At 39.0% G+C, this 22,478-nt stretch overlaps 1 protein-coding gene across 7 annotated transcripts in view; it reads right to left on the reverse strand.

Moving 5' to 3' along the window:
- The window catches only part of LOC109419733 (PRL-1 phosphatase), a 207,258-nt gene extending 196,449 nt beyond the window's left edge, over positions 1-10,809 (reverse strand). For all 7 annotated transcript variants that reach the window (XM_062850163.1, XM_029852787.2, XM_062850164.1 and 4 more), the window contains exons 1-2: positions 10,456-10,809; positions 9,904-10,234 (exon numbers count right to left, since the gene is read on the reverse strand). The gene's annotated coding sequence lies outside the window, so the exon portion shown is untranslated. The remainder of the gene's footprint in view (positions 1-9,903; positions 10,235-10,455) is intronic.
- Between the last annotated feature and the right edge of the window lie 11,669 nt (positions 10,810-22,478).

The following is a 22,478-nucleotide window of genomic DNA, read 5'->3' on the forward strand; positions in this document are numbered from 1 at the left end:
TTTGAACCAGTTTTTGCACCGGAAATAAGTGTTCCCTGGTGCAATGTTTTGGCGAGTCGTCTATGAATCTGGTATTTTATAATAATTCTGACATCTTTAACAACTTGAAATGGTAGACCGACGCAAGAACACAATGCTGAGGCTGCTTTCTAGCATGAGTTGCGTCTGAAACTTGGTCCCAGTAGTGTACTTCCGGTAGGACTCCCTAAGACCCAATTTCGTGATCATAATCATTTTGCACCTGAAAAGATGATTTTAGAAGTTTGGTGTCTATGAAGAATTTGTTTCGTATATTTGAGCCTTTCTTTTAAAAGTTTCACTCGTGTGATTAATCCACCTAAAATTCAAACACGGGTCATACTTTTAGCCCACGAGTTATTACTAGATCATTGCATACTTTTAGGCGTTTATCGGTTTCTGACCCAATATACAAAATTGATTCCAATTTGTAAAAGCACGCTTCGATAAGAAATTAAAGACCAGATTTAGATTCCACTTTGATTGATCTACCGAGAAACAACAGCTAATTATTGTAAAAGTAGCCAAAAGGCAGCTGTAGAACATATCGCCAAACATAGCACCAGGGAACACTTATTGTGCAAAATCAGGTTCAAGCATGGACTTCGGGTTTGACAACTACCCTTGCATGAAGTACAACTCTTCCATCGATCATAGTGAAGACCACTTATTTTTATGTTTTACAGATCCTGAGTATCAGCAGATTAAAAATAAAAAGTTTGTCCTGGGGCTCTGAGGGTTAACAGAGAAGTTTGCCAACTGAGCAGTGAAGTGATCTTGGTCCTTACCGAAAAGTAAACCCAGAAACCATCAGATATTAGAGTCTAGTGAAGAAAAGTTACAAACACTCGAACATTTTTCATCTTCGGCGTCCTTTTTCAGTACAGTTATTTTACATTATGCTTAGTCTTATGATATCTCACGTTACCTGATATCCGGCAACTGAAAGAAACAATCTCCAACACCTTCAATATTGTCCCCTATATCGCATGATAGCTTTCAAGTTTTACATTATTCTTTGAATCGTTTCCGTCTGCTTCGTTTTTTTTTTGTAATGGATACGATATACACTACCTTTCGTGAGAATGGCACCGAGAAAACTGAACTTACACAAGAGCAATTGTTGACCTCTGAATGTTCAGCATCACGTAAAATATTTTACAGATCCACGAAGATGTCACCTTCAGCGAATCGATACTTTGGATCATCTAAAAAAGTTTTTGAAAAAACGGGGAACTTTGTAGGTAATTACAACTTGGAGATATTCTTCATCAGGCCAATCTTCTTGAGTGGCAATTTTTCTTCATCAGTCCAAACTTTCTGACAGGAAGTGTACTTTCTTCAAGTCTGTGGGCACGGTGCTCCCTTTTCCATATAGCTGCTGCGTCCCACGTTAAAGATTGCACAAAACTGCAAAACTTGTCTGCACCACCGTCTCCCGTTTCTCCATCATCATCATCATCCCCCACACCATCAAAAAGTCGAGTCAAGTTGAGAGCGGTAAATCGTCGTTAAAAAATAAATGAAGCAGTTCCTTATGTACTGTACAGCACTACCACTGCACTGATGTGTACAGTACAAGCGGGTGTAGGTACCTACTGCTTTCATCACGGTACTTGTTCCCCTCGGTTGTCGGTCAAGAGCTGGCTGGCTGGCTCTCCGAGCTGTGTACTGAACTGGCAAAATTATTCCTTGGTTGTGCTAGGTTCGGAATCCAAGTCTCCACCGCTCCACCGCACCGGTTGTCGTCGTACAGTAACAAAACAAAAACTTGACTCGCTTTTGGGGTGTTTGCTTGCAGGAGTGCTTTGCAGCAATATAAGCGAGGGGAGTTGCAATTGCAATATTTATCACTCGTCGCCTGGTCTTCGTTTTGGCGAGTTTTATTACAATGGAAAATTCCATCATTTTTTGCAACTTGGCCTCATTTCTGGTGACGACACGGAACTGGAGAACCTGAATAATCACGCTGTCAGTGATGTTCTTCTCATGAGCCGGTTACTTGCGATTCAATAAATTTTAACGTTAGTCAATAGGCCATACCAACTTTCTTGACTCTGAATTCAATAAGAGGTGCACAAGAAAGCTTGGAATCGAGAATAACTGCAACGCTCAGTCACATCGATTTCAGAATCAAAGAGAAGCAAAGGTCAAACGCCATTACGGTTTCGTCTTTCCGGGAAAAGAATAATAAATGTTTTACTCGAATTTACCGAAAGGCCATATTGGCGACACCAACCCTCAACTATCTGAAGGGCGCTTTGCATCAGGTCGAAAAGGGTAATGATGCACATACCGATTAACAATGTTTGGTAGTCGTCGGCAAAACCATAAGTAGGAAAACCTCTATTATTGAGTTGCCTCAATAGCGTATCTGCTACGAGATTCCACAAAAGCGGTGATAAGACTCCCTCTTGGGGGCATCCACAAACACTCAATCTCTTAATCGTTGATTAACGCAATGTCGAGAAGAGATGCCGACTCTTGGGCATTTGGTGAACCCATTTGGAAATCATTGTAGATATACCATGACTCCATGCAGTTTCCAATATTGCATCGAAAGGCACGTTGTCAAAGGCCCCTTGATATCAAACAAAACACCCAAGCCCTGCTTTTGAGCCAATGCCTTCTCGATATCGTAAACAACCTTGTGTAAAAGAATCACAGTGGACTTACCAGATTGGTAAGCATGTTGGTTCACATGAAGAGGCACGTTGGCCAGATGAACATCACGGATGTGATGATCGACAATGCGTTTGAAGCATTTCAGAAGGAAAGAGATCAAACTAATAGGCCTGAAACTCTTTGCTTCTTCATACGATGCACGACCCGCTTTCGGATTAAACTTTACAGTAATATCCCGCGTATTCTTTTTAAGCAAAATAGGATAAAGCCCATCTACACCAGGAGATTTGAAAGCAGCAAAGCTTTTAAGGTCTCACTCAATCGATTCCATAGTTACAACACACCGAAGCCAGAGCATCTCATCTACAGGAAAAGACATCAGGTTCATCCGAAGATGTAACATCCACACTATCCGGGGAAGTGTGTGCTGAATAAGCATTCCAGAACTTCCCCAGAAAAGTTAAATTGCCATTTGGCAAACAAAGTTCGTCCACTCAAACATCCATAGATTTAGCAAGGATTTTGTTTAACCGACTGATTTCACTCAAATTTTGTGGCATTTGTACAAAGTTTTTCCAGCCGGATCGTTCATCAGACCGGAGAGTTTTCTTGTAGGCCTTGGGAGCCGACTTGAAAGCCTCCGATCCAGCCGAACATCGTCTGTTTAAAGTCTTTCTAGAATGTTTCCTGTGCTTCGCCAGATCAGAGTTCCACCAAGGGATTCTTCTTGGGGAGCATCCATTAAGTACGTCACGCTAAAATTGGGAATTTTCAACCCCCCCTCCCCCCTTCGTACAGGTTTTTTCCTATACTTAATACATTGCTTGTCACACTTTCACAAACCCCCCCTCCCCCCTAAGACCGTGACGTACTTAATGGATGGCCCCTTGTGGTCTTCACAGACCGCAGCTTCTTCAAAAGCTTCCATGATGAAGGCCGTTGTAGTATCAACGGCATCATCTGAATCACTTGGAGTGTCAATGGATGGTGAGTATCCATGAAATTTGGCCGCAACCAATTCAGCAAAGAGATCCCGGGGTTGACCGGGGATTCCTGAAACGCAAAGTTTGCGAAGTCACATTTAAATGTTCAAAAATTATGTAGCAATGGTCAGATAAAGTTTCTTCATTTGACACATGCCAACCCAAGCAACACACTTGTTATAATAGAGTTACGACAGCGCAAGTTTTGGTTGTATAGAAGTTTATTTTACGAAATTCTAACATAGTGTTGAAATAACGTAAAATAAACTTCTATACAACCAAAACTTGCGCTGTCGTAACTTTTATATAACATGTGTGTTGCTTGGGAATTGGTCAGATCGTGACTGATTCTGCTATAGCAATGCGTCATGTCTAACACATCTTCTCTGGCAGAAACCCTGATGTTCGGACGGTTGCCCATGTTAAGTAATCCAAGATCTGTACTGCTTAAGTACTCCCCAGTTTGAAGGAACCTCTCAAGTAAGTGTCTGAACTGCCCCAGATGATATGGAGAGCATTAGCATCACTGTCAACAATTAGCGAAAGGCCTTTTGAAGTGCAGTGTGCGATGACTTGTTCGAAAGCATCCGTAGGGGATGATTCATCATGCGGTGAATAAACCGAACAATAGGCATATTTCCTGTTAAGGTTTCCAACCGATTCATCAATTGTGACAGCACATATATCTCTGATTGCTAATTCAGAGACGAGTGTAGCAGCGATTGCGTTGTTGACCAGCACGGGCAAAAAAGATCAACCTTGTTCCTAGGAGTGATTGTCGAGGTGGCTCGTATTCAGTGTGGCTTCTGATTCCGTAAAATTTCAACCTATTTATTCTGTGGCTTCGGCAGTCTAGCGAATACGGATTCGTGAGTTAGAATGATGGGATGGGAACACGTTTTTTTCTCACTAATTAATCTCTCAATTTTTATTGTTTAAGAGGGTTTCAAATGAGCCCGCTGAAAATCACTACAAGCAGTATTGTCCAACAAACACTATTTAAAAAACCAGTAAGCATTTAAAATAGCATTCCTTCAGCATTACAGTAGCTTTCACAACAAGGAGTTGAATGCTCATTGGCTGTATATACGACTATAGTGCTACCTCAGGGTGCGTTCTGGCAAAATAATGGACTGTCTTAGTACAACACCTTCAGGAACGTCCTAACGAAATGTTAATGAAGCATGGTGTTTTTCTCGATACCTCAATCCGCTTCCCCAATACCTCATCTTTCCACACTGCTGTTGCTAGGTGATACTTTTTTGCTTATTTTAGTTGTGATTTGGATTTGAACTTACGATCCGAAGATTACTCAAACATGTTTGCTGCTGCGCTCTCCAGTATATGAACTGATTTTATCCCCAATGTAAAGAATGGTTGGAAAACAGCTTTTTCCATTCATTAATGGTTACTTATTTGAGTTGCAATGTTGGAATGTTTCGAGTATTTGCATATGAACTACTAGCTCTATTGGAGATTTGTCTTGCTTTGCATAATAAGCTGTTCTTTCAAGTTAAGGTTTATACAATTGACTGGTGGCCAAATTTGCAACTTGATCACATATTACCTTTTCTAAGAGTATAGACGGCTAATTGAGGCCTGCTATCGATCTATCGTTTATTCAGCCTAATGACCACTCGGTTTAATGACAAACGTCCATTCGACATAATGACAATGATTGCTATGTTAGTATGCTGGATTGCTGCTGTTGGGGGGTTATATTTCCACTAGCACGAATACACAATTATCGGAAGCAGCTTCCATTGCAGCAGCTCCAATGCTGAAATTCAATGTATTATTCATATTTTCTTAAATCTATTATAAAATAATCTTACATTTTGGTATTTCTACTCGCGCTGCTTTCACCTCTCCAAACAACAATCAGCTGCTTGATCAGCAGTGCGCTGTTATATTATACCAGTGCTGCCAGTTTCACTGAAGAAATTATTTCTACCACAACAGCTGCAATTCACTATTATTTTGATAACCTCTACGAGTATGCATTGACTTATGAAGATTTGTTTTTTTTTTTTTGGTACTAAAGCACTTTTGAGCTGTTTTTTTTTTTATTTTAAAATTTTATGGAAACTGCGAAAAAATAAAAGAGCGATAAAAAGGAAACCCGTGAATCCATGTTTCTACCTACACCCTTTATATAAAAAATGTACTCATATATCGGGGTTATGGCTTTTGGGCCGTGGCATTCGGGGTTATGGGGTAGAGATTCACAGAAATAGTGTTACTCTGACTAAGTTGTTTGATGGCCAAATTTAACAAAAAATCAAAAACCAAAAAATGAGGAAATGCTTCCAGATTCGCCTTAAAATGTTTGTCTGAGCCGCAATTCAAATTAATACATGTACTTTTTACATTAAACAAAATAAATGAACTTTATTCACAAAATCATAATTTATGCAAAGTAGTAAATTATTCGGGTAAATTTCGCATTCGGTGAATGTCGCGTTCCGGTATTTGGCATTCGAGTATTTTTGACATTCAAGTAAATGGTTTTCGGGTAAAGTTTATAGAAACTTTTCCAGCACCCAAAGCTTATTTTCAAAGAGATATTTTATATAAAGAGAGGGAATGAACAGCCCTATTCGCATAAGATTCCCTCTTAGCTCTTTCAAATAGTCTTATGATGAGCCAAAGCATCCACTTATACGGTACATATTTTCCGACGAAATGACAATTTGTATCCAAATCAGCTACAGCTATGTTTGCTTTGGATTTTTTTTGATAAGGAAGGTAAACACGAATAAGCGAATCAAATATACTAATGTGCAAACAAAAGCATAGAGAAAGAGAGATACCATGTGCTATCAGATACATCTCCCATACTCTTTGCTCTTAGAATTTGTAAAGCAGCTGCACATATTCTGATTCTTCTCAAACGAAAACACTTCAAGTAGTTGAAATGCTAATAACCAGCCGAAAGCTTTTAAGGTTTAACATCAAGAAATCCCATTGCAATTTTCCATACAAACTTTAGAGGCACAAATCTGACGAACGAAGCATCGAACCAAGCCGCACTTGTTTATCCTGGCTTTGCTCACTTGCAAAAAGTGGCAGCTTTTCCAAATCGAGAGCATTTGTTTATGAGTTTTCAAGATTGGTGCTCTTGAAAACGTGAGTAGAGGACTAATTCGGCCATCGTGGCAACCATATTTCTACCCTCTGTTGTTTCTCCTTAAGCAGCACAGCTCATGCTAATCCCGGGCAGCAAGCAGTTCAAGAACTTAGTACAGGCTGCTGTACGGCTTTATTAAAAGTCTAGTGATTACCTATGTGATACACAAGAATTGTGCAATGAACTTGTTAAAAATGTCACCAAGGTTCCATAAAAGTCAGAGACATGAAGTTTTTAATAGCCTTGCTAGGATGTATTCAAGCATCACCTCGAGAATAATTTAATGACAATTCAATTAAGATTCCCTTAAAGATTTTGCTCAGTGTCTATTGTAGATCAATAATTTTCTTCATGTATCAGTCAGAGATTTTTACAGAAATCTCTACCCGAGCAGAGGAGAATATCAAATTAATAACTACGAAATCACATAACCTGTTTTTATATCTTGTTTTGTTATTATTTAATTATCAAGGCATAGCTTTTCCATATCAAATTTTGTTGGACAATCTCATTTTGTTATAATCGGAAAAACACTTGGAAGTTCTGGAGGAACCCTTCGATACCCTGAAGAAGTCTTCAAAAGAACTCCTGGCACAATCTTCTTAGATAGTCTAAAAGCAGTTCTTCTGAGCAATTATTAGAATTCTTGGCAAAATCCTTTGAAAAATTCCAAGAGAATTCCTCGGAAAAAGCTCCTGTTGAAATTCTTAAAGAAATTTTCAGAGAAATTTTAAGATGAAATTTGGGACAAATAATCACGAGAAATTCTGAAGAAATCCTTGAAGGGATTGTGTTCATCATTCTGGAGGAATTTCTAGAGGAGTGTTTGAAAATATGTTAATGGTTTCATGGAAGAACCCTCAGAGAAATTTCTGGAAGATTTTTCTTTTACAGTTTTAGAATGAATTAAAAACTGAATATGAGGGGCCCAGAATCAAAGGGGTGTAAGTGACCATTTTGTAGATTTTGAACTGAGCATTTAAAAAAAAATTTCAGGTTTCAAGCTTATTTTTACGATGATCAGAAAAATTACTAAAAATCGTAGAAAATTGGGTCGATTTTGAAACTTCATACATTTTGTATGGGACAAAAAATTGGTGAAAAACTTTCAACCTCATTTACTCAGGAGTGGGTTTTTGTCATTTACACCCCTTTGCTCGTAACCCCTCATATAGTATTCTTCGATCATTCAAAGTATTGTTACTCATGTTATAAGTGGGTTTGTGAGACAAAGGGAATAATTTTATATAATTAGTATCATAATTTACATGGTAACGATGATTTTGATATCATAACAAATTATGATTTCCGATTATTATCAATAACAAATTAATATAAAATTGTGTTATTAATATATTTTCAAAATTCATTGTTATTAAGTTGTTATTGAAACTAACAAAACAAGTTATTATAATGGTTTTCCAGGAACATTTTTTTGTTATGATATTTGTTATTTTGCCGCTTATGACAGACAAGTTTATAACATAATATGTTATGTTAATAACTTGAAAATAATCGTTTTTATTATTAAGTTATTTTACCCAAATAACACAGCTCCTTATGCTGTTGTTATTCCCTTCTGCTTGGGATAAAGAAATATGGGGCAGATCAAGTAAAACTAATTTCGCTACGAATCTGTTAAAATCAGGTTATGATTCTCAACTTCAACATTCTCACCAATCAATCAACTATTTCCCCTAAAATCTGTTAAATTTTCTTGTCGTATCTACATATGTCTAATCCTCTGGTAAACCTTTGCCAGAAATTAAGTTAATAGGGGATTCACTTAACAGCATAAACTGATTAAACTGATTCATCCGCAAAATCATGAAACATTTCAAATAAGCAGAAAATCATGGATTACGCAGCAATTTAATCTGTTTAGTGAGTACCCCTTATGTTTTAGGTAAATACATATTATGTTACAAGAGATCTGCAATTATATCAAGTACTACCTTGATCTTGTACCGACTTTTCGAACCTTCTTAGCGTTTCTATCCCAAATCCATAGACAACCTATGAACAAAACGCTTCACTTTTTTTCGACAGAGGTCAGTTATAAAATCATTATCGTCGTCAACATCCTTATTTCCTCGCACAGGTTACCACCACCTGTCTTCCAATGCAGTGCAATTGTATCTTATCAGCTACCCAAACGAACACTTCCACCCCTGATAAGATAGGTAAATCGAACGAAGCACATTCCGCAATTTCGTGATTAGTAATTAAACTTCGACACCACCCGTTATCACCAAGCGGGGCAAGCACTTAACAGCGAACCTTAAATATTATATACACACGCGCGAAGGTGCATACCACCCCCAATCGAATCCGCTGCTGTTACACCAACACTGATTAGGGGTATCTGAAAGCAGCATGGTCACCACCACAACGATGGAGAGGGTTTCAGGGGCCATGCGATTGCGGCAACGTTTTAATAATGATAGGTAAACAATCGTGGATTTTTGAAAATCGTTAGACAATTGTAGGACTTGGAATCTACATGGAATAGTAATGTTTTCAGTTCGAAAACTTTTTATGGCATTCTATTACCTGATTATTACATGTACTTTGCGTACCTCTCAGACTGATGTGCGTTAGTTTGAGCACAAGCGCCTCTCCCTTCGTCTATCGCCGTTTGTATTGAGCATTTTTTTTTTTTTTTTGAGAATGCTCACCACTGCCATACGATATCGTCCGGACGATACGGCATATGGTTGCAGATGGTTGGTGGTAGACGGAGAGGAAATGAGACATTTTTTGGCATAGCCCACCCAAACCTATCATCTGTGAAGGCAGAGTAGTGGCCGATATTGGTGTTGGTTTGATATGAGCTCATCGCATCGCAGCACGGACGGATCCTATACGCTTTGTGGTGACATGGAAAGAACACGCGGAAGGAAAGAAGAATCCAGACTATCTGTATGGTGGAGCAGTCAATCACGATTTTTTTTGCGTCTGTGTAAATATACATATTGACGACGAACACGGGGCTGCTAATGACGGAATGCTTCGACAGCTAGACTGTCCTGATATGAATATTTCTGGAAACTTTTCGCCACGATTCACATCGCGAGCTGATGGAATTTCGTCGAAGATTCCGCAGAATGTATGAGAGAATGTTGTCCTTTTATGTCTGATACTTACCACAATAGCCATACACATTGAATTAGGAATGGTAACGGGTTTGGACCGTGTTACGTGAATGTCGTTCAGCCTGAAGAACACTTGCTCGTCTTCGGATCACCACAAAAGCACGGCTGTCGTAAAGGATCGTTTAGTTACAATTTGCTCAATTTTCGCAACTTTTAATTCACACTTGAGCGGATTTTATTCGACTTGACACTTGACGGGCGCTTCTTCGAGGCTCCGACTATCACTTTTACTGGCACTGTAACCAAACCTTTTTTTGTTTCACCTAATATTTTCCCGTAGCTTTGCGATTTCAATAAACCAGTTGTACACCAACACTTTCACCCTGTGAAAAGAGAAATGGTTGTAGAAGAAACACTCCTTTGAATTGACACGATCTCATGTGCACTTCTTTTACCACTAATCTGCAATCATCGGAAAATATGAATTTCAACAACCCCACTTTGATATTTTTCAAGGAAAAACCACCGCGATTAGTGACAAAAGAGCTTTTCTCCGCCTTTTCTTTGGCGCACCAACCAATTTACACTTGTACCTTCAACCCACCAAAAGACACACTTTTCCACCAACAAAGGATTGAGCTTCTTCTCCGCAACGCTGGCTGCCGGAACTATTCGACACGATTCGATGACACACTCCGGAGATCTATCAACACACAATCGAGTGATGAAAGTGGACGATGTCGCGGAAAATATGAACCTTTCGAAGAAAAAAAGCACACTCCAATGATGCCTATCTTCGGCCTGCCTATATTCTTCCACTTGGAATTTTACACACTTCCGTGTCGCGCAAACTTCACACACTTGTGCTCTTGCTAGGCTGAATGCCTGCCTGATGATGATCAACAGCGAAGGGGAAAGCTAAACCACTCGGTTTGAAAGTTGTCTCTAAACTGGCACCACACTGGCAAAGAGCGAGCGAGCACACTCCAAACCGTTCTACCAATACTCCACAACCATACGGAAAAGTGAACCACATGCTGTACCGTCACGCACACACACCCATTCGTTTGCACGCTTCGAATCGCATCGCATCTGGCATCAACGCGCCTCTACGCCTCAGCCAACGCCAGCACCCTTCTTGCGTTGCGTTGCGTACGTAGGAGGAAAATTCTACCACTACAAGGCAAGGCGTCGCGAGCTGCCATCATGGTGCAAGTGTATTTTCCGAAAAATGAATGAAAAAAGCACGACGCGATGCAGAAGAAAGCGAAGGAAAATGCGAAGCGACGCGTTTGCGACGACGGCGCTGCTGCAGCGTTGCCATTTTGGTTGCTTTGCTGAACTGGCGTTGGGAGAAGGATATGGTTATGGTTATGAATGTTTGTATTCTAAATATTGTAGAAAAAATACTAACTCAATTAGAGTTGAATACTACAATAATTTTAAATGTGCTTCTGCCCATCACAGTGGACTGAGGTAATAAGGAAATAAGTTTTGGTCCCAGAATTTACCAGTTATCAGATAATATATGTGCACTAGTGTGCTACTTACTTTCCAAAAGATGTTTAAACCTAAAAATCGTGCCTCTCTCGTATCTTTTGGATTCAAAAAACATTTAAAAAAAACTCCGAGTTTGAGACAAAAGATTGAAATTTAGAGAATTAATGCGTTCGCACCACCTCTAATCTCTAAATCTCAATATTATCTCAAACCGATAGAAAAATCCGATCGTTTAGTAACAGGAGGTGGTTCTTACACTTTCACGCCGTAAATGTTGGAGTTAGAATATAGCGTCCTTGGTAATAATTGTAGGCAAAACACTAATCTACAAGTTTACCGAACACTACATTTCAATATTAGGCTTCTGAACTGAGTTATGGCCAAATGAGTCAAATAAATGCCAGGTGATCGAAAACATCCTTGATTTTAGATGTTAACATTTGACGTCATTTTATGTTCTTTTACGTTCATTACATTGATGTGGACCCAACCAACATTTATTGTAAATGTAAACATCAACAAGGCGTCCTCAATACGGCTTGATGCTGAGTTACTGTGTTGTACATATGGACGGCTGCTTCTATGCAAGTCCTATAACAATAAATCTGGCAAATTTAATCCACATGTATATGCTGTGCGAGCAGCTTCTATGCCACCAAATCATAGCTCTTTTCTCGGCTCCTATGTAACCATTAACTGAATAACATCTTGAGAAGGCGCTTTTTCAGCCGTTTCACAGTTGTTAAATAATATCTATACGACATCCCCAAATTGATTGATGAAATATATTTCGGTTATGGATACCGCCGTGACGCAATACCAGTGGAACTGGAATTATCGCTTTTGAAATTGAATAATTAAAGTATTTGCCGCTACTTGGAATCGAACTCCTGATCTCCGTATCCACTGGTCCCGATGATGTCCTCGCTGCCACACTGATATATAAAAATAGCATAGAAAAATAGCCCGTTTTGTTTTGCTCTAGACAAGGCTTCATAATTGTGCCTCAAGAAACCTTACCCAACTTCATCTTGCTGCAAAAGCTTGTGAAACGTCAAACGCAATAATGTTTACATTGAACAAGCTGTGTGATTGCGCCAACAGATTCTTCGTCACAGCTTCTTGCTGAAAGAGTGTTCTTTAAGCAGCTACGAAGCGCTGCTGCTTTGTGTATTTAGCTACATCTCAACTTACTGTTTAAAAGCAGCTGTTTTATAGGCTGGGACTCTTATTCGATTTGCACATCTTCCGGAGTTAGATTAAAGTGCAACAAAAGCATCCTAAATAATTTCACAGCACGGAGATGGAAAGCTGTAAAGTATTTGCGTAGTAGTGTGTTTTGACAATAATGTTTACATCCGACAAGCCGTGTTGGTATGCCATCAGTTTCTTTATTACAGCTTCTGGCTATAATGATATCGGGTAACGGCCTTCAAAGCGCTGCTGGTTTGTGGATTTGTCAGTATTAAGAATTGTACTGTTTTGTTAGTAGGGACTCTTATTCGATTTGTTCAAGTTTTCACACCTTCCGGGAAATCTCCCGAAGTTGGAATAGAGTGCAGTAAAGGCAGCCCCAATGACAAGTGTTTTATTTCTGAAAACCGAGTTTAATAGCTGTATGGTGCTTGTTTTACAGCCGTGTATTAGCTTATGATTCATATTTGACTAGCTTCCTTTTTATTCAGCGTTGACTGCTTTATTTCGGTGGTTACACAACAGAAAGCAAATGACTGAAGCTTGTAGCGCTGAAAAAGTTAGTTGGATAGCACTGTCTTGAACGATTAGAATTACTTCATCGAAAAAACTGTCAGTTTCTAAATGTTGTACACCATGCATACCCTTAACTAGGTAAGCGCCAGCATTCTACCTTAAGGTGAAACATCAAGAAATCCCATTGCAATTTTTCATACAAACTTTGGAGGCACAAATCTGACGAACAAAGCATCGAGCCAAGCCGCACTTGTTTTTCCTGGCTTTGCTCACTTTCAAAAAGAGGCAGCTTTTACAAATCGAGAGCATCTGTTTACGAATTTTCAAGAATGGTGCTCTTGAAAACGTGAGTAGGGGGCCAAGTAGGCCATTGTGGCAGCCATGTTTGTATTCTCTGAAGTTTCTCCTTAAAGGACTTCACAAAAAGCTAGCCTTGAGGGTTCGATGTGCACTAGCCCCTCTTTGAAGCAATGCCTTCTTAATAGTTGCGGAGAGACGAAAAATTTAACGATCATGGGAATGCTGTTTGGTGGGTCGAGGACTACTCTCCTGGCTTTTACTTTTGTTGTAGAAGACGGTTCTTATCCTGCCTGTCCAGATGTCTGTTGGGCGGAATATCCCCCATGGTTTGGAAGAAAAAAACACCATGAATACCAGCAAAAGCATGCTAAAAGATATGAAATTGGTGAAGCAGTTGAAGTCCTTTTTTATGCAGGTTATTTTTATGCAGATCTAATAGGGTAAATCGTCAATTATTGCACACCTTAAAAATTCCCCAACCGCTGCACACTCCATGCATTCCTTATGAGGTGAGCAACAATTGGAGAGTTTACAAGGTGTGTGCACCAATTGGCAATTTACCCTATCAGTACCCTTTCTGCCCTTTTCTCGACTCCCTGGGCATAGTGTATTATTGTACTTGCCTCGCAATATACAAACTCATGCAATGGCTGGTAAAGAAAGTTCTTCAATTAATAACTGTAGGAGTGCTCAAAGAACACTAAGTTGAAGAGAGGCAGGCCAAGTTCCTGTGGAAACGTAGAGCCAATAAGAAGAAGAAGAAGAAGAAGAAGAAGCAGAAGAAGAAGAAGAAGAAGAAGAAGAAGAAGAAGAAGCAGAAGAAGAATAAGAAGAAGAAGAACCTTTTCTGCCTTGCATAAAAAGACGGAGAGCTGTTAAGTATTTACCAATATTATGCATAAGAAAGTGTAATAATGACGGTCACTATGACAATGACGGACGATAGCGTTTATGAGGAGGAGCACAATAAGGTTGCAGGAGCATTTCATGGGGCCTCAGGGGGTTCTAGGAGGTCTGGTGATTCGGGGGGTCTCAAGGGGTTCCAGTGGATACCAGAAGGTCTGTGGAGATATAGAGTTGTTCGATAAGTACGACTGTTATCTTTGAAGTGGTTTTACAGAATGATTTTTATTTTAACAAACCGTCGTTCTAATCAATATCATTTCCTTCCTTGAGTAAGTCAGTCTTAAATCAACATTTTTGACTACAAGGTCTCAAGGGCGTTTCATTTGGTCTCAGAATGTTCCAGGGGGTCTCAGGGGTGTTATTTCAGGGAGTTCCAGGATATCTAAGAGGCATTGCAGGGTGGAAATCCAGGGGATCTCTAGGGCTTATCAAGGGATTTCAGGGGGTTAACAGGGGGTTTCATGGGCTTTTTGAGGGTAGCAGGAGGTCAAAGAGGTATTTCAGTGAGTCTCGCAGGACTCTGGTGGTGTCAGGGTCGTTTTATGAAGTCTCAGTGAAGTTTTAGAGGGTCTCTGGGGCATTTTATGGATCTCAGAAGGTTTTATGTAGCATCAGAAGGTCTCATGAGTATTTCAGGGGGTTTCAAAGGCTATCATAGGGGTTCCAGGGGATCTCAGAGGTGCCCAACTAACAATCACTCATTTTACAAGCACCTTTACGATGATCTAATTCAGTATGATGCTAAATAACATTTGAATAACTTTCAGGCACAACCTTTGTACGGGTTTTGTTCACCCACATTTGGAGAAACTATCAAGCAAAGTGTTGTGTACCGACTGAACTGTTTGTTGTTGAATAGTTTAACAACTATATAGTAAAGCTGTTATTCAACTCTATCAAAAATGAACAACAATAAATAAAATGCTAAATTTTTCAATTTTCACGAGAGTTTATGATTGGCACATGTGTTGTAAATAACTTCTGTGAAATAATAACTACACATAAATTTACCTAAATCAAGATTCGAACTCAAGACCCGTCGATTGCTAGCCGCATGCCTTCCTATCTGCGCCACCCTAGAGATGATAAATTTCAGCGCTCAAATCAAAACATAAAGTTCTCGTGGTTTAATAATGATCATACTTCGTCTCCTCTGCAGCAGTGGTGAATTAGCACAACATTATGATTAACAACTTAACAACAAATTAATTCAGCTGCTGTTTAAGAAAAAACACTTGTTTTTCATCCTGTACTCTGAGTCGAAGTAAGATGAAACGAAAGCGCTTATTTGACTTGCGCAAAACACATTATACAGTTACAAGTGCTAATTTTTACATGAACTGAACAAGACGTAGAAAAAGGTCTTGTTAAACTATTTTGTAAAGGAATTATTGCGAGTCGAATAAAAATTTTATTAAACGCTTGAAGTGTTTTACATTATCATTGTTATACCAATACGAAAGGCTGAACATGGGCTACTTCTTTAATTGAAAAATCAGTTGTACAATCATATGTACAGAATAATTTTAGTCCAGCTATCATTACTATTATAAAGCATCAGTTCAGCATGCATGCTTGTTTGCGGCTTGTGATTGTTAGTTGGGTGATTTATGGAGTTTTAAGGGTGTTTAATGGGACCTCAGTGGATCTCAGAGGTATTTTATGTTGCTGGAATTTCTCAGGCCATTTCTTGCTGTAGATCCTCCAGGAATCCCTGGTAATTAACAACAGTAAATACCTAAGATATCTCTTCTAGGAATGCTCGAGGAAACCAAAAAAACAAAATCGTAGAGAAATTGTAAGATAAGAAATTCCAGCAGAAAAAATTTGGCTGTATTCCAGATAATTTTGAAGAGGAAGAATGTAAGAACCCAAGTAACAATCTTAATTCTATTTGGTTTTATTTGTTTTTATGATAGTTTTATCGGAACATTGCATATTCTAGTTGATCTTATCGGAGTCTCAGCTGAGCACAACTATTCTTCGTCAATATGTGGTTTTAAAAACACCTCCAAGAATACTTGAGGTTCAGTTTATAAAACCATAAACACAACAAGAACTGTTGAACTTATTTTCAGTTTTATAAGGTTCTTGTAGTTATCTTCAATCATCCGTTCTTGATCAAGAGTAACTGTTCTCGCATAAGAACAGTTTGGTGCATGAAAAATACAAGAAAAAACTCAAGCATCTGATTTTGATTCTCATCGTTCCATTATTGCTGCCAATCAAGAACACCTACCCGGAAACCCAACCGCAACGCGGTGCAGTGCCAAGTTCCTCCGGTTGCAGCATCCGAAATGAGGTGGGTATGGTCATCTAGGACATCGTTTCCCGTGCAATCGGGGTTCCAATCATCGATTTCCAAAATCAACAACTACTTACCTGTTGGAAGTGCTGACCGGAGGAATGAGGCACTGCACCGCATCAAGGCCGGTTATCGAAAAAGGTCTGCCTGGTTGGCAACGGTACCGGGCTGATAAATAAATTCATCGGACGAGATTCACAAAATCCACCGCGGTGCGATAATTTTTTGTTTGTTTACAATTTGGCGTACATGTTTTATGACGTTCTTGGCGGAGTTTGCATAAACCTATATCAAGAACTTTATAAACCTGAGTACTCTTGAGTAATACTTCTTACCCTTGCATAAGATGAAATAAATTTAAGGCGTTCTGGATGGAGGCCAATCAGGCTGCATTGAGAACGTTATAAATCCTAGTATTCTTGAGTTATACTTTTAGCTCTGGCATGAGTTGAAAGAAATTTAAGACGATCTTATGGTGATGTTGATTAAAACCATCGATGATGGACCGACCACCGGCCTAGATTTCAATGGAAGCCATGTTGAGAAAACTCATGAGCAATGTTCGCATGACCAGGAATAATATTTTTAAATATTTTATTAGTGCGTTATAATGAAAGCGCGTTGCAATTTTTGGAAGTATCTTGCAACATTTATACGATGAATTTCGCTTGGCATTTGGTATCCTTGTTACACCACGGAAATATTTCCAATTTGTGTAATAAATTAATCCCGATTACAATAATGTGTCATTTTCATTGTGTTTTTAATTTCAATTAAATTCACCAAACTTTTCTGTCGACATAAAAGCTGCATCAGCAACAATACTGACAAATTTATTATCGTTTTATCGTGCACTTGAAGAATTCTACAAGGAGAGAGCAATTCGCCTTGAGGACAACTTGGGAAGTACAACAAGTTTTAAGAGAAATTTAAAAACAACTCTCCAAGAGCATCTTAGGATGGGCCTCTTTAGTCTTATGGCGGGTTTATGGTTGAGTTGATGTCGTGTTGCAGAGCAATTTGGTTTATGCATGGTTTTAAAGAACAGGTGTTGAAGAATACTTCAAAAGCATTATAAAATTAATTTTGTTACTTGGGAAACCTCTGGAGGAATCACAAGAGGAGTCTCAGCATGCATTCGTTAAGCAATATTCTATGGAATATTTGGGGAGATCGTTGGAGGAATCTCATAGGGAATTATTAATAACTTCCTCTTCTTCTTGCCTTCTTTCGGGACATGATCTGCTTCTCTGCATAGTGTTCAATACAACATTGTATTGGTGAAATTGAAGGGAAATTGTCATATCATTCAATCATAATATGGAAATAATGAAAAAATATTCGAAGACACACGGTGAACGGATCCCCCACGGTGGATGGCGCCTTGACGGTACAACTTTGAAAGCACTGTTGGCTATGTTTTGATCCGGATCAGTGATGTTTTACATCTTATGTGTTATTATTACCATTCTGAGTTTTAAGTGACCTGGTTTTCAAGGTTCTATGTTTTTAAATGATGCTTTTGAAACTTAAAGCTAAAAATAGTGTTTCAAGAGCGTTGAGGGGAGCAAAGTCTTTTTGTTAAAAGTGAACCATATAGGCCGTTCGCCATGCTGTTTTATTTTGTATGGCGAGTTTTAAAAATTTTAAAACTCGCCATACAAAATAAAACAGCATTGCGAACGGTCTAATAACGTCAAACGGTTAGTTTCTGAAAGGATTATTCGGTGAAAAAAGTGAAAAAGTGACGCGATCGCGGGGCAATTGCGATGGGGAGCTCGGTCGGGCCGCATCATTCAATGCAAGCAAGCAAAGCAAAGATAACCGTACACATTGTAGTTGCTACTCCGTGATTGAACAGAACAATCGAAGTTGCAATGAATGGTGCTTGGGACTAGCTACACACTCTCAATATTCACAATTCGAGAGTTCAATATTTTAAAGTCAATAACGACGCCGGCCACGTCCTTACGAAAGGGAAGGAATGTTAGTTCGACAACCGTTATTACTAGAAACCGTGGAATCCACAGCATCCCCACAGTTGTCTCGGAAGGAGTATTTGTTAGTAGGGTAAGGTGTGGATCTTGGAGCCACCTTTGGTAGGTGATATGATCCACTAGTTATATGAAAATACACGATACGGTCTTCATCCCGATTATGTCGCGATAGTAAGGGAAATGCACATACGTCATCGATCGTTCAATATTAAACGCGTCACCGCATTCATCGTTTACTTTTTTGTGCAAACCGACTTTCCCACGAAAGTTATCGTGTGCTTCTGATTCCGCATTCAATATTCGCGTCCCCATCTCCTTACCGAGAAAACCGACCAACTCACGAAAATAGTCACGCATTTCTCACAGTATTGAACTTAAAGTATACAGAGAAAAAGCTTTTAAGCTTAAATAGCTATTTTCGAATTATGAATTTTACTAAGAGAAGTCCCATGTGATCGTCAGCCGTTGAGGTAATTAAGGCAATTATTTTAATTTGCTCAATGATTGTTATGAACTGCAATTACTTTCTTCTAACATTTTTATCTCTTCTATATTAGGGCTGCATCAGAGCTACAAGAATAATTGATAAATATTACCAAACTCCAGGAGTCCTCATGAAAATAAATTGGCAAAATGACCTCAAGTCCTTCTAGGATGTAAAGAAAAAAATCGGAATGACCTACCCAAAACAGATATGTCCAAAACGCACTTAAATTCTAGCGGATTATGTGAAAACTCGTGCTTGGAAACTGTACGACGATGTTTTGAGCAAAAAATACATGTGCATAATTATGGATGATAAAACGTATGTCAAATTAGACTACAAGGCACTTCCAGGGGCACAGTTTTTCACTGTGAAGCGTGGCACGGATGTTATGAACTAGGAAAAATCGTTTTTTTGCGAAAAAATTGGAAAAATGTGTTGATTTTGCAAGCAATTTGTCAATAGGGTATGGAATCGTCACCTTTCTTCACCGTCCCGAGTATGAACGTCGAAATATACCGGAAGAAATGTCTCCAGAAACTTTTTCTGCCACTCATCTGAAAGCACAAAGGTCCTACATTACTTTGGCCGGATTTGGCATCCTGTCACTATGCGCGTGACACCTTTGACTGGTATGAAGAAAACAAAGTTCAATTTGTGGAAAAGGCAATGAATTCTCTAAATTGCCCGCAAATAAGGCCCGTTGAGAAATAGCTAACTTTGATAAAAGGAAAACTACGGAAAAAGGATAGAGGAGCAGAGAACGTCACCAAATTCAAGAAAAAGTGGATCAACCCAAGCAAAACCATCGTCGGAATGGCTGTCCAAAACCTTATGAAGATCATCAAGAAGAAAGTGCGAGCGGTGGCAAGGTCCACGAAAAAATAATTAAATAAATATGTCATGGGCTTTTCTGTTGGTCAATAATTGAATTTAATTTACAAAATCAATAAAACATTTTTTAAATACAGCAATTTTCAGGTGTACTTATAATTAACTAGGGGTTTTCGACTGGAACTGGTTTGCTATGGAAATTCTGGCTTTCTCAGTCTAGACTGAGAAAGCCAGAATTTCCATAACTTATAATTAACGATACAGTCCTTAGCTTTGTTTTGCTTTACATCATGGATCACTGTTGAAAGTCACAATATTTTAGTATTTGAATCCCAGAGTCAAACAAAACTTCGCTAAGTAGGCACACACATATTTTGTCCAAAGTACGGGCGCTTTCATATCAATGTCGATGGGTTTCGACATTTTTAGAGCATCCAACTTCTTTTTTAATTTCTTTTTATTTGTGAATTTTAACTTAGGCTAATTCTTCACAAGCTTACTACTGCAGGAATAGCTTCATATGAAATTCGGGTTTTTTGGCAGTTGAGAGACGACAATTCTATCGTTGCATTATTGATTTTCACTTTGAGCCTTTGCAAATCACTTTTTATCTCAGAAAACAAATAGGATCATGTTATAAAAATGATTTTCATACATCAAACATCAAAGTGATCCGTAACTGTGTGTGATCCATAACTGTGTATGGATGGTATAACCAACATTTAAGGCACAAGGACTGGGACTATTTGGGGATACTTACAGTATATCTAACACTGTAGAAAAATGCAAATCAATTACTATGAAATTCACTTAAACCTAGCGTCTAGTGACCAAAATAGGTCTACCTGCTCAAATGGTTTGGTTTGGTTTGGCTTAAAATCACGCAAGGTTATGGAGGGGAAAAGGGGAGATCAAAAGTCAGACAAAAGAACTACGTGATTTATAGACAACGTCTTAGACTTCTTATTAAACACCAGGGGACTCCATTTAGATCTTCACAACGGCAATTATGGAAGGAGAAGGAGGCGCGTGGTAGTTGGTACATTGATGCCATATAACCCGCGCACAATCTCCGATAAGAATTGTTCCAAATAAGGATAATTGTCGTTTTGCTTGCTTTTCTTTTAACAGTTCCGGTAAGAAACTATGTTCTCTTTACATTCCCAGTCCCAAGGTTGCGACCATTCATTTGCAAAGATTTACATTCATTTGCTGTTATCTCAGTTCAGAAGCATGCTATCGAAAAACAATGTATGGATGAATTTAACCTTGTAGTTTTATCTGAAAGTTTTCCGAATAACATTGGGGTCGCAAACGTATACCAAAGCCGTCAGCGAGCTGTGAATGCAACTCTTCACGCGGTGAATGTAAATTTCATTCACGCTGTGGAAAGTTGCCTTCACAGCTCGCTCATGACTTTGGAATGCGTGTGCGACCCCAATGTTATTCGGCAAACTTTCAGATAAAACTACAAGGTTAAATTCATCCATACATTGTTTTTTGATAGCATGCTTCTGAACTGAGATAATAGCAAATGAATGTAAATCTTTGCAAATGAATGGTTGCAACCTTGCCCAGTCCCCCTATTCTGAGAAGGACTCTTTGTCTAGTGAAAATCAATGTTGTTGATCATAAACGGCGATACTCCCACAAGTCGAAGCTATGGCATGTAATGACGCATTTCTACCAAATGCATTCATTTTTCAAGAGTATCCCAGCTGCGTTTGAGAGTTTCCTTCCGTCTCATCATTCAACAGGCAGTAACTTTTTCGCATCCTGCTGCAATCAGTTCACTTTACCCATGACGCAATTACATCTCTATCGACCTACACTAGAAAGTGTAGAGGGGAATTGCAATGAGTGGTAAAAAAAATCAAAATCCTTGCACGCGCTTACACAACGCAAACGACGTCACAACCCGGGAAAAGGACGAAACAACGTATTGTAACGCGATTCCGGTGATGCCTATATTGCGCATCGTTACGAAATGAATATGTAGCTGATTCGCTAGAGCTCTCTCCTCGACCTATACCAACGGAGAACCAGCAGCGCCTATCGCGACATAGAAGAATCGAATAGATGTAAACGCGATTGGGGTTTAATTGGTTTACATAGCACTAGCACTGCTCTCTCTCTGCACTTCGATGATTAAGGGAGAATTGCAATGACGTGTCACGTCATTTACTGTAGTTCTACTAGTTGGAATGACGCATAAATGCTTGAAGAAAAAAAAAAATGGTGATTATCAGGTTGAACGGTTGCATCTCGGCATGTGGATTACGCATTAAAAGAAATAAGAACAAGGGCAATTTCTTCAACTGCTGTTGTCAGGGGAAGAAAGAAGGCATAGGGTTCTTATTTTTCAAGGGGGGTAAGACGATAAAAGGTCAGAAACATTATTCCCCCGTTTTTTTATTAATATATGGACCAATTTGAATAACTAAACAAGAAATTCAATTGCAGTAAACAACTTACTATCAAGTCTGTTGCAGAAGGGCTTTCACTGGATCGTCAATCTGAAATATACCAATCCTATTCCCTGTCTAGTTGAGAGGTTTTTGACTATTGGCGATCAAATGTGAGGTTAGGCA

The sequence above is a fragment of the Aedes albopictus genome, chromosome 2, assembly GCF_035046485.1.
Source record: "Aedes albopictus strain Foshan chromosome 2, AalbF5, whole genome shotgun sequence".
Classification (NCBI taxonomy): domain Eukaryota; kingdom Metazoa; phylum Arthropoda; class Insecta; order Diptera; family Culicidae; genus Aedes; species Aedes albopictus.